Source organism: Durio zibethinus, chromosome 8 (genome assembly GCF_047325235.1).
Source record: "Durio zibethinus cultivar Kanyao isolate XHJ-2024 chromosome 8, ASM4732523v1, whole genome shotgun sequence".
Classification (NCBI taxonomy): domain Eukaryota; kingdom Viridiplantae; phylum Streptophyta; class Magnoliopsida; order Malvales; family Malvaceae; genus Durio; species Durio zibethinus.
The window spans coordinates 27,385,464-27,394,345 of record NC_143169.1 but is presented as its reverse complement, the minus strand read 5'-3'; the positions used below and the strand labels follow the sequence as shown (position 1 = coordinate 27,394,345).

At 41.1% G+C, this 8,882-nt stretch overlaps 1 non-coding gene and 3 pseudogenes across 1 annotated transcript; all 4 read right to left on the bottom strand.

The window, feature by feature from the left end:
• Nucleotides 1–1,351: 1,351 nt before the first annotated feature.
• Nucleotides 1,352–4,630, bottom strand: LOC149517777 (25S ribosomal RNA; annotated as a pseudogene).
• A 232-nt stretch (nt 4,631–4,862) lies between these two features.
• Nucleotides 4,863–5,018, bottom strand: LOC149517776 (5.8S ribosomal RNA). Its single transcript, XR_016344261.1, has one exon. It is a non-coding gene; the product is annotated as a 5.8S ribosomal RNA (ribosomal RNA).
• Nucleotides 5,019–5,307: 289 nt separating this feature from the next.
• LOC149517775 (18S ribosomal RNA) lies at nt 5,308–6,608 on the bottom strand (annotated as a pseudogene).
• A 317-nt stretch (nt 6,609–6,925) lies between these two features.
• Nucleotides 6,926–8,099, bottom strand: LOC149517774 (18S ribosomal RNA; annotated as a pseudogene).
• Between the last annotated feature and the right edge of the window lie 783 nt (nt 8,100–8,882).

The following is an 8,882-nucleotide window of genomic DNA, read 5'->3' as shown; positions in this document are numbered from 1 at the left end:
TTTGACAGAATTGAGCCAAGACTTAGGTACAAGGTGCAAAAGCTGGTGAGTGATGCACAGACACACAATTAGACTTAGGTATGGATGAATGGTCAGACCAAGGTACAAACACACCTAAACACAATCCTGGAGGATCAGTATTTGTGGGCTTCTAAAAGGCCCAACACTGCAGCATAATCTTTGACAAGCTAGAATTATGCTAAGCACTTGAGTTTAGTATGCTGACTTAGGTAGACAATAAGATGAAATCGATCGAGTTTAAGCCAATATAGCATTAAGCTCGAGCTTAAGCTTGACTCAAAATTTAAAGCTCAAAACTTGACTCAAGCTCAACTCAAAATTTGAAGCTTAAACTCCATTAAGTTTTATTTTTTAGCTTAATTTTGACTTAAGATAGAATTTAAGCTACTTAAGCTTGCTCGATTAGGCTCGATTCTTTTATTTGACAAATGCTCAATTAGCTGTGCTTGAGCTCAAACTCAAGTTCAAGATATTTTATTAATTAAAATAATTAAAATATAAAAGGTCAATTAGGCTTGTGAGCTACTTAAGTTAGGAATAAGAATTACTGAACTTGGCTCGATCGATAAGTCCAGCTACTCAAGTTTGAGCTTGACTTGATAATAACCAAGCCAAATTTGAATTTTATTTGAGTTGGACCCAAATAGCTGGTGAGTACTAATGTATCATTTACCCCTTTAGCAAATGGAGTCAATTCCCTATCCAAGGTCACACGAGGTTTGGCTTAAGACCGCTTGTGACATATGCACCAAGCACCATTTGGTGTTGATGGTGATCAAGGGGCAAACAAGTGCCTTAGGTGGAAGGGTCATGATACACATGCCGTACCAAGTACCAATATCTACCAAAGAGGTGTTCAAGGTAACAACCTACACCAAGGGCCCACTTGGACCGACGATGGTTAAGGTAAGTGCTCACATAAAGTGCCAGCATCTGGCGTTGGTGTTTGAGTCAACATCCCACACCATGGTGCTAGCATTTACATATGGTGTCCAAGGTAACAATAGGCTAGCATCTATCGATTATGTTTGATGTGATTGTCTGCACCAACCAAGGGCCAGATGTTATCGATGGTGTTTGAGGCAACAACTTGCACTAAGGGCCAGTGTGTGCTAATGGAGTTCAAGGCAAGTTCCTGTACCAAGGGCAAGCCCTTCCTTCTAACAAATACGAAGGGCATTTGGTTGTTGTTTACTTGGACTCCTGAAGGTGGGATGTCATCGCCTAGCCAAATCGATTGCAATAGAGAACATCATTCATCCCCAACCCTAGAGGTATGCAGTGTAAAAATGAAGTGAGTGGACTTTGGTTGGTGTGAAGCGAGGGAGGGATGAATCAAAGCGATGAAGGGCTGAATCTTAGTGGATCATGGTAACAAGGCCACTCTACCACTTACAATACCTTGTCACATATTTAAGCTATCTGTAAAGGATTTTACCCACCACTCCATGGGAATTGAGCCCTAAGGAGGCCCGTTTAGCTTGTTTGCCGTAAGGGCTGCACCTATGACATGTGCCATTGAAGGCCATGGGCCCCTACTATAGGTTGGCAATCAGGCAAAGGGTGTGTGCATTATTTCTAGCCTGGATTCTGACTTAGAGGTGTTTAGTCATAATCTAGTGCATGGTAGCTTCACATTACTAGCTTTTCAACCAGACATGATGACCAATTGTGCGAATCAACATTTCCTCTCATACTAGGTGTGACGCTACCATTAGGAGGGTAAAACTAACCTAACTCATGGTAGTCTAAACCTAGCTCGTGTTTCTTAGTGGTGGGCAAATAATCTAACACTTGGTGAATTCTGCTTTACAATGATAGGAAGAGCCAACATCAAAGAATCAAAAAGCAATGTCGCTATGAATGCTTGGTTATCAAAAGCCAATTATCCCTCTGGTAACTTTTCTAACACCTATAGCTTCAAATTTTAAAGGTCTAAAAGATTGATAGGCCACACTTTCATGATTCGTATTTATACTAGAAAATAGAATCGAATGAGCTTTTACCCTTTTGTTCCACATAAGATTTCTATTCTTGTTGAGCTAATCATAGGACACTTGCATTATCTTTTAACAAATGTGCCGCCTTAGTCAAACTCTCCACCTAAAAAGGTCCTCTACTTGGATTGATCGACCAAGGGCAGTTTTGGTTCCAAAAAAAAGGGTCATGCCCCACCTTTGATTCATGAAATAACTAAAATAATGTTAAAAGTTGTGATATTTCAATTTTGCCCAAGGGCTCCCACTTATCCTATACCTCTCAAGTTATTTCACAAAGTTGGACTCTGCCAAGCTTATTCCCTTAGTTGTGGTTTTGTTGGATAGTAGATAAGGATAGTGGGAATCTCGTTAATCCATTCATGCACATCACTAATTAGATGACGAGGCATTTGGTTACCCTAAGAGAGTCATAGTTACTTCTGCTATTTACCTACACTTGGTTGAATTTCTTCACTTTGACATTCAGAGCACTGGGCAAAAATTGCATTGAGTGAGCATTCATGGGGACCATTGCAATGCTTTATTTTAATTAAATAGTTGGATTCCCCTTGTTCATAATAGTTCTGAGTCGACTATTTGTCATCTAAGAAAGACCCCGAAGGGAGCCATTCCTAGTCCATCCTCTAGCTGGTATGTGATGACCCATTCTCATTGTAAGAGTAGCTCGAGTAGTGCACCAGTAGCCAATGGGTTCAAGATTGGGACCCTCATGCCTAGCCTTCAGAGCCAACCCTTTTCCCAAGGCTACAAATTTATTTTACCAACATCCTTTACTTATATTGGTTCATCGACCAGAGGTTGTTCACCTTAGAGACCTGATGAGGTTATGAGTATGACTGGGCATGGACGGTAGTTCATCTTTTAGATTTTCAAAGGTCGCCAGGGGCACATTAGACACCATGCAATGTGTAGTGCTTTTTTGGTTGTTGGACCCTACCTTTGGTTGAGCCATTTCCAAGGTAGGTAAGCCATTAAATAGAAAAGATAACTCTTCCTGAGGCCCTCACCAACATCTTAAGACTCCTTAACATTGCCATTAATCATCGCATCTTGGTTTAGGAATTTTAGCTTGATTCCCTTTTAAAGCTTATGCTGGATGTGCTATCGGATTACCCTTCCCCATCTTTTAGGATCGACTAACCCACATGCAAGTGCCATTCACATGGAGCCTTTCCTTTTTTTAGCCTTCAAAGTTCTTATTTGAATATTTGCTACTACCACCAAGATTTATACTGATGGTCACTCTGCTCATGCTTTGGGTTTTGCAGTGCCTCCACACCATGCTATTCATTAAGGCTTGGCCTTTGCCCTAACAGCCATATATAGGTCATGTGCTTAAGCACCATCCATTTTTAGGACTAGTTGATTTGGCAGGTGAGTTATTACACATTCTTTAGTGGATTTTGACTTTTATTACCACTGTCCTATTGTCTTATTTGACCAACACCCCTTGTGGGTTCTAGGTTAGCATACAATTAGACATCATAACCTAGCTTCTAGTTCATCCTGCATCGCCAATTTTGCTTAACAAAATGGGCCACTTGGAGCTCACGATTCCATGGAATAGCTCCATGAAGTAGCCTCACCCTCTTACCTATTTAAAGTTTGAGAATAGGTTAAGGTGTTGCACCTCTGATGCCTCTAATAATTAACTTTACTTGATAGAACTTGCTAAGGGCTCCAGCTATCCTGAGAGAAACTTTAGAGGGAGCTAGCTACTAGACATTTCAATTTATTTTTCACCCTATACCCAAGACAGACGAATGATTTGCATATTAGTATTACTATGGGCTTTCACTAGAGTTTTCTCTGCCTTCACCTCACTCAGGTGTAGTTTAAAAGATCAAGGTTGGTTGGTAGTGCACTTGTGAGGGATCTTGCCAATTAGTTTCCTTGCACCTTATGGGTTTTCTAGCTCATTGACTTGCACAAATGTCAAACTCCTTGGTTTGTATTTCAAGATGGCTAGATGGGGAGCCTATAGGTTGACCCCAGGAGCACATGTGGTTTGACACACATCTAGATGGCATGTGTTGCATTCCATGATAGAGGCAACAACATCTCTGTAGGCATATAAAAAGCTCAAGCTTGGGCCATTGCCATGATCCGCATCGATCCATGCCCCAAGCTGATTGGTGGACCAGTTATGGCCATTCCACATCCAACTGAGGCACATCCCTAGACCCTATCTACTTCTTTACCGATAATTTCATGCAGTTTTTGGCTTTTTTCTTAAAGTCCTTTTCATCTTTCCCTCATGATACTTGTTCGTTATTGGTCTTTTCCTTGTATTCAGCCTTGGATAAATTTACTACCCGATTAACGTTATATTCCTATACAACTTGACTCGTAGATAGCCTCGTGGTGTGACAAGGTCTAGGTATAACAAAGCTTTCACCCTCTTCGATACCTCTTTTTAGTGGACTTGGGCCCAGTCCACCATTGAGGATGCTTCTCTAGACTACAATTTGGACATCGAAGGTGTTTGATTATCAAGTTAGGCTTTTCCCAATTCGCTCATTGTTACTAGGGGAATCTTGGTAAGTTTCTTTTCCTCTACTTATTGATATGCTTAAGCTCAAAGAGTAATCTTACCTAACCTAGGGTCATGATGCAAGCATTGATTGAGTGATGCAAGGGGTCCGATGGGGTTCAAATGGAAAATAAATGCTCATTACTAGAGACAATGCATGTTGGGATCTTTACCAATAATAGTCACAGCACTATCACTGTCGGGGGCTCACTTTTAGGCTAACAACAACCAACAAGATCATAGGAGGCCATCTTTTTCCCCCTCGCTTGAAGGTCGATGAGTGGGGGGTTAGAGGGGGTGATGATGCATGATACCTAGGCAATCAGGCCCTTGGCCTAATGGCTTGGGGTGAAACTTGCATTCAAAAACTCGATGGCTCATGGGATTCTACAATTCACACCAAGTATCATATTTCACTATGTTCTTCATCGATGCAAGAGTCGAGATATCCATTGTTGAGAGTCATTTTGGTTTTTCATGACAAAAAGAGTCATAGTGCCACCCATGCATGCAATGTGAATCGATGACAATGGTACACATGCTTTTTTTCATTTCGATCCCTTAGTGCGATTCATGTAGGGATTCGTTATTCGACCACAAGTGATGACACTGATTATTTCGCTCACTTGACAGGCAAAACAAAGTGACCATCATGCACAGCCATAATCGAAAGAGCCTTAGGGCATGAAGGCAACCTCACCCCGTCAATGTTTTGTTAACATATTTATGTGTCATTCATTGAGCAAGTTTCAACAATGATCCTTCCACAAGTTCACCTATGAAAACCTTGTTATGACTTATCCTTCCTTTAAATGATAAAGTTTACTGGACTTCTCATGATGTCGTAGGCAACAAACCATCCACGTTGCCATGATTTGAACACTTTATGGACCATTCAATTGGTAGGAGTAATAGGTGGTGTGTACAAAGGGTAGGGATGTAGTTAATGCAAGCTGATGACTCATGCTTACTAGGAATTCCTTATTGAAGACCAACAATGGCAATGATCTATCCCTATCATGATGAAATTTCAAAAATTCCCTGGCCCTATCAGCCAAGGCTATAGACACATTGAATACATTAGTGTATTATGTGTATGGCCCAAAATATCAAAGGGTATCATAGACTTGTTATTGCCTCAAACTTTCTTAGGCTAAAAGGCCATAGTCATTCTAAGAAGCTAGCCATGAAGGTTCACCTTCGCATAGCTAGTTAGTAGGTTGAGGTCTCATTTGTTAATTGAATTAACCAAACAAATCACTCCACCAACTAAGAATGGCCATGCACTACCACCCATAGAATAAAAAAAGAGCTCTTAATCTATCAATCCTTAATATGTCTAAACTTGGCAAGTTTCCATGTGTTGAGTTAAATTAAGCCATAGGCTCCACTACTAATGATGCCCTTTCATCAATTCCTTTAAGTTTTAGCCTTATGACCATACTCCACTTGAAACCCAAAGACTTTGATTTCTTATAAGGTGCAAGAGGAGTCCTAAAAGTAACATCCATTGATCCTTGGTTGGCATTGTTTATGGTTAAGACTAAGACAGTATCTAATCATCTTTGAGCCTTCAACTTCTGTTCTTGATTAATGAAAACATCTTTGGCAAATGCTTTCACAGTTGTTCATCTTTCATAGATCCAAGAATTTCACCTTTGACTATTAAATATGAATATCCTTGACTATCCTTATTAATCATTACTCCAATCACCATAGCATCATCAAAGAACCGAACCGACAGCAGTGGGGGTTTCAATGATTAGAGGTGGGGGGCCAGGGGGTATGCACACATGATGTGTGATGGGTGCTGGTCCTTGGCCCTTATATTGGCCCCTTATCCCCTAATGAACCTTAATAACTCACACCCTCTTAATGAGCATCAATGTTTTTATGGTTCACAGTCAATAGCCATTCAAGTGTCTGAAATGGGGACACTTTTTTCAAATGGCCACAAAATCTTCTACACTGATTTTTTAGCTAAATGTTTTGTAGATGCCAACAAAAATACAAGAATCTTTCTACACATGGGATTTTGCAATTCTCACCAAGTATAACATTTTGCTACATTCTTCATCAATGCGAGACTCGAGATATCTATTACTGAGAGTCATTTTGGTTTTCCATGACAAAAGAGTCACGGTGCCACCTGCGAACACACTATGAAAGGGATAGCAACATCACACGTATTTTTTTTCATTCTAGTTCCTTAGTGTGATATGCATCGAGGGCTCGTTATTTGGCCACAGACAATGATACCAATCATTTTGCCCAGGGCTAGAAGGGGCTCACGGCATGAAAGCACGCTTGCCCTCTTAGAGTCTCATTAACACATTTGTGGGTCATTCATTGAGCAAGTTTCAACAATGATCCTTCCCCAGGTTCACCTATAGAAACATTGTTACAACTTCTCTTTCCTCTAAATGATAAGGTTCAGTGGACTTCCCATGATGTCACAGGTAGCAAACCATCCATGTCACCATGATCCAAACACTTCACTAGACATTCAATTAGTAGGATGGGTGGTGTGTAAAAAAGGCAATGATGTAGTCAACATGAGCTGATGACTCATACTTACTATCCCTAGCATGATGAAATTTCAAAGATTACCTGGACCTGTCAGCTAAGGCTATAGACTCATTGAATACATCAGTGTAGCACACGTGCAACCCAAAACATCTAAGGGCATCATAAACCTATTATTGTCTTAAACTTCCTTAGCTTAAGTAGCCATAGTCCCTCTAAGAAGCTAGCCATAAAGGATCACCTCCATATAGCTAGCTAGTAAGTAGAGGTCTTGTTCGTTAATGGATTTAACTAGACAAATCAATCCACCAACTAAGAACTACCATGCACCACCTCCCATAGAATCAAGAAAGAGCTCTCAGTTTATCAATTTTACTATGTCTAGACTTGGTAAGTTTCCCTGCATTGAGTCAAATTAAGCCATAGGTTGCACTCCTAGTGGTGCCCTTCCATCAATTCCTTGAAGTTTTAGCCTTGTAACCATACTCCCTCCAAAACTCAAAGACTTTGATTTCTCATAAGGTGTCGATGGAGTCCTGAAAGTAACATCCATCGATCCTTGGTTGACATCATTTATGGTTGAGACTAGGATGATATCTGATCATCTTAAAGCTCACAACTTTCATTCTTGATTAATGAAAACATCCTTGGTAAATGCTTTCACAATTGTTCATCTTTCATAAATCCAAAAATTTCATCTCTGACTATGAAATACGAATACCCTTGACTATCCTTGTTAATCATTACTTTGATCTCAAAGGCCACCATCATAGGATAGAAATCCTATGATGTTATCTTATGCTAATGTATACAAGCATAGGCCTACTTTGAGCACTCTAATTTTTTCAAAATAATAGCACTAGAGGAATGACTCAACCAGTAAGGCTAGGAGCACATCTCTATATGGTATGGTACTGCCTGGTATGGTACTGCCTGATCTGGTCCCCGAACTGCCATAAGTCCTTTACTGGTTCCCAACTCACCTCATTGTCTGGAAGTCCCTTTTAGCGCACCGAGTACTCTTATCTTGGTTAGTAGTTTTTTTGTCTCACCTCTCGATCAGCTATGATGCTGTGGACCTCGTTTTCATTTGAGGCTCTAGCTCTCAATGGCACACGCTTTGACTTTACCCATCCTAGATCTCCCTCATCCTCATGGAACGGCTTGAGCATGCTTACATGGAACACCGGGTGTACCCTCGGCTTGGGTGGCATATCCAGCTTGTAGGCAACCTTGCCTACCCTCTTGACTACTTGGAAAGGTCCCTCATACCTCTGGACTAGGCCTTTGTGCAGCCCCTTGTGGTGCACAATGGGATGCAACTTCACCAACACCAAGTCTCCAACTTGGAACTGCACATCCCGTCTATTCTGATCTGCCCACTTCTTCGACCTCTTTACCGCCTTATGTAGACAAACTCTGGCCAAGTCAGTTTGCTCCTGCCATGCCTTGGCAAACTTGTATGCTACTGGATTCGACCCTATATAACCTATAGCAATCGAATCGGGTGTTAGTGGTTGTTGCCCTGTCATAACCTTAAATGGGCTCTAGTTCATTGCCTCACTCCTTTACAAGTTGTAGGAAAACTGTGTAACATCTAGCAGCTTTGCCAGTCCCTTTGTGTGGCACTCACATAGTGCCTGAGGTAGACCTCCAATAGTCCATTCACACGTTCTATCTGCCCATCGGTCTACGGATGCATGCTGGTGGAAAAGTTAAAGTCTGACCCCAACAGCTTGAACAATTCAGTCCAGAACCTGCCCGTGAAATGCCCGTTTCGATCACTAACAATGGTCCTCGGC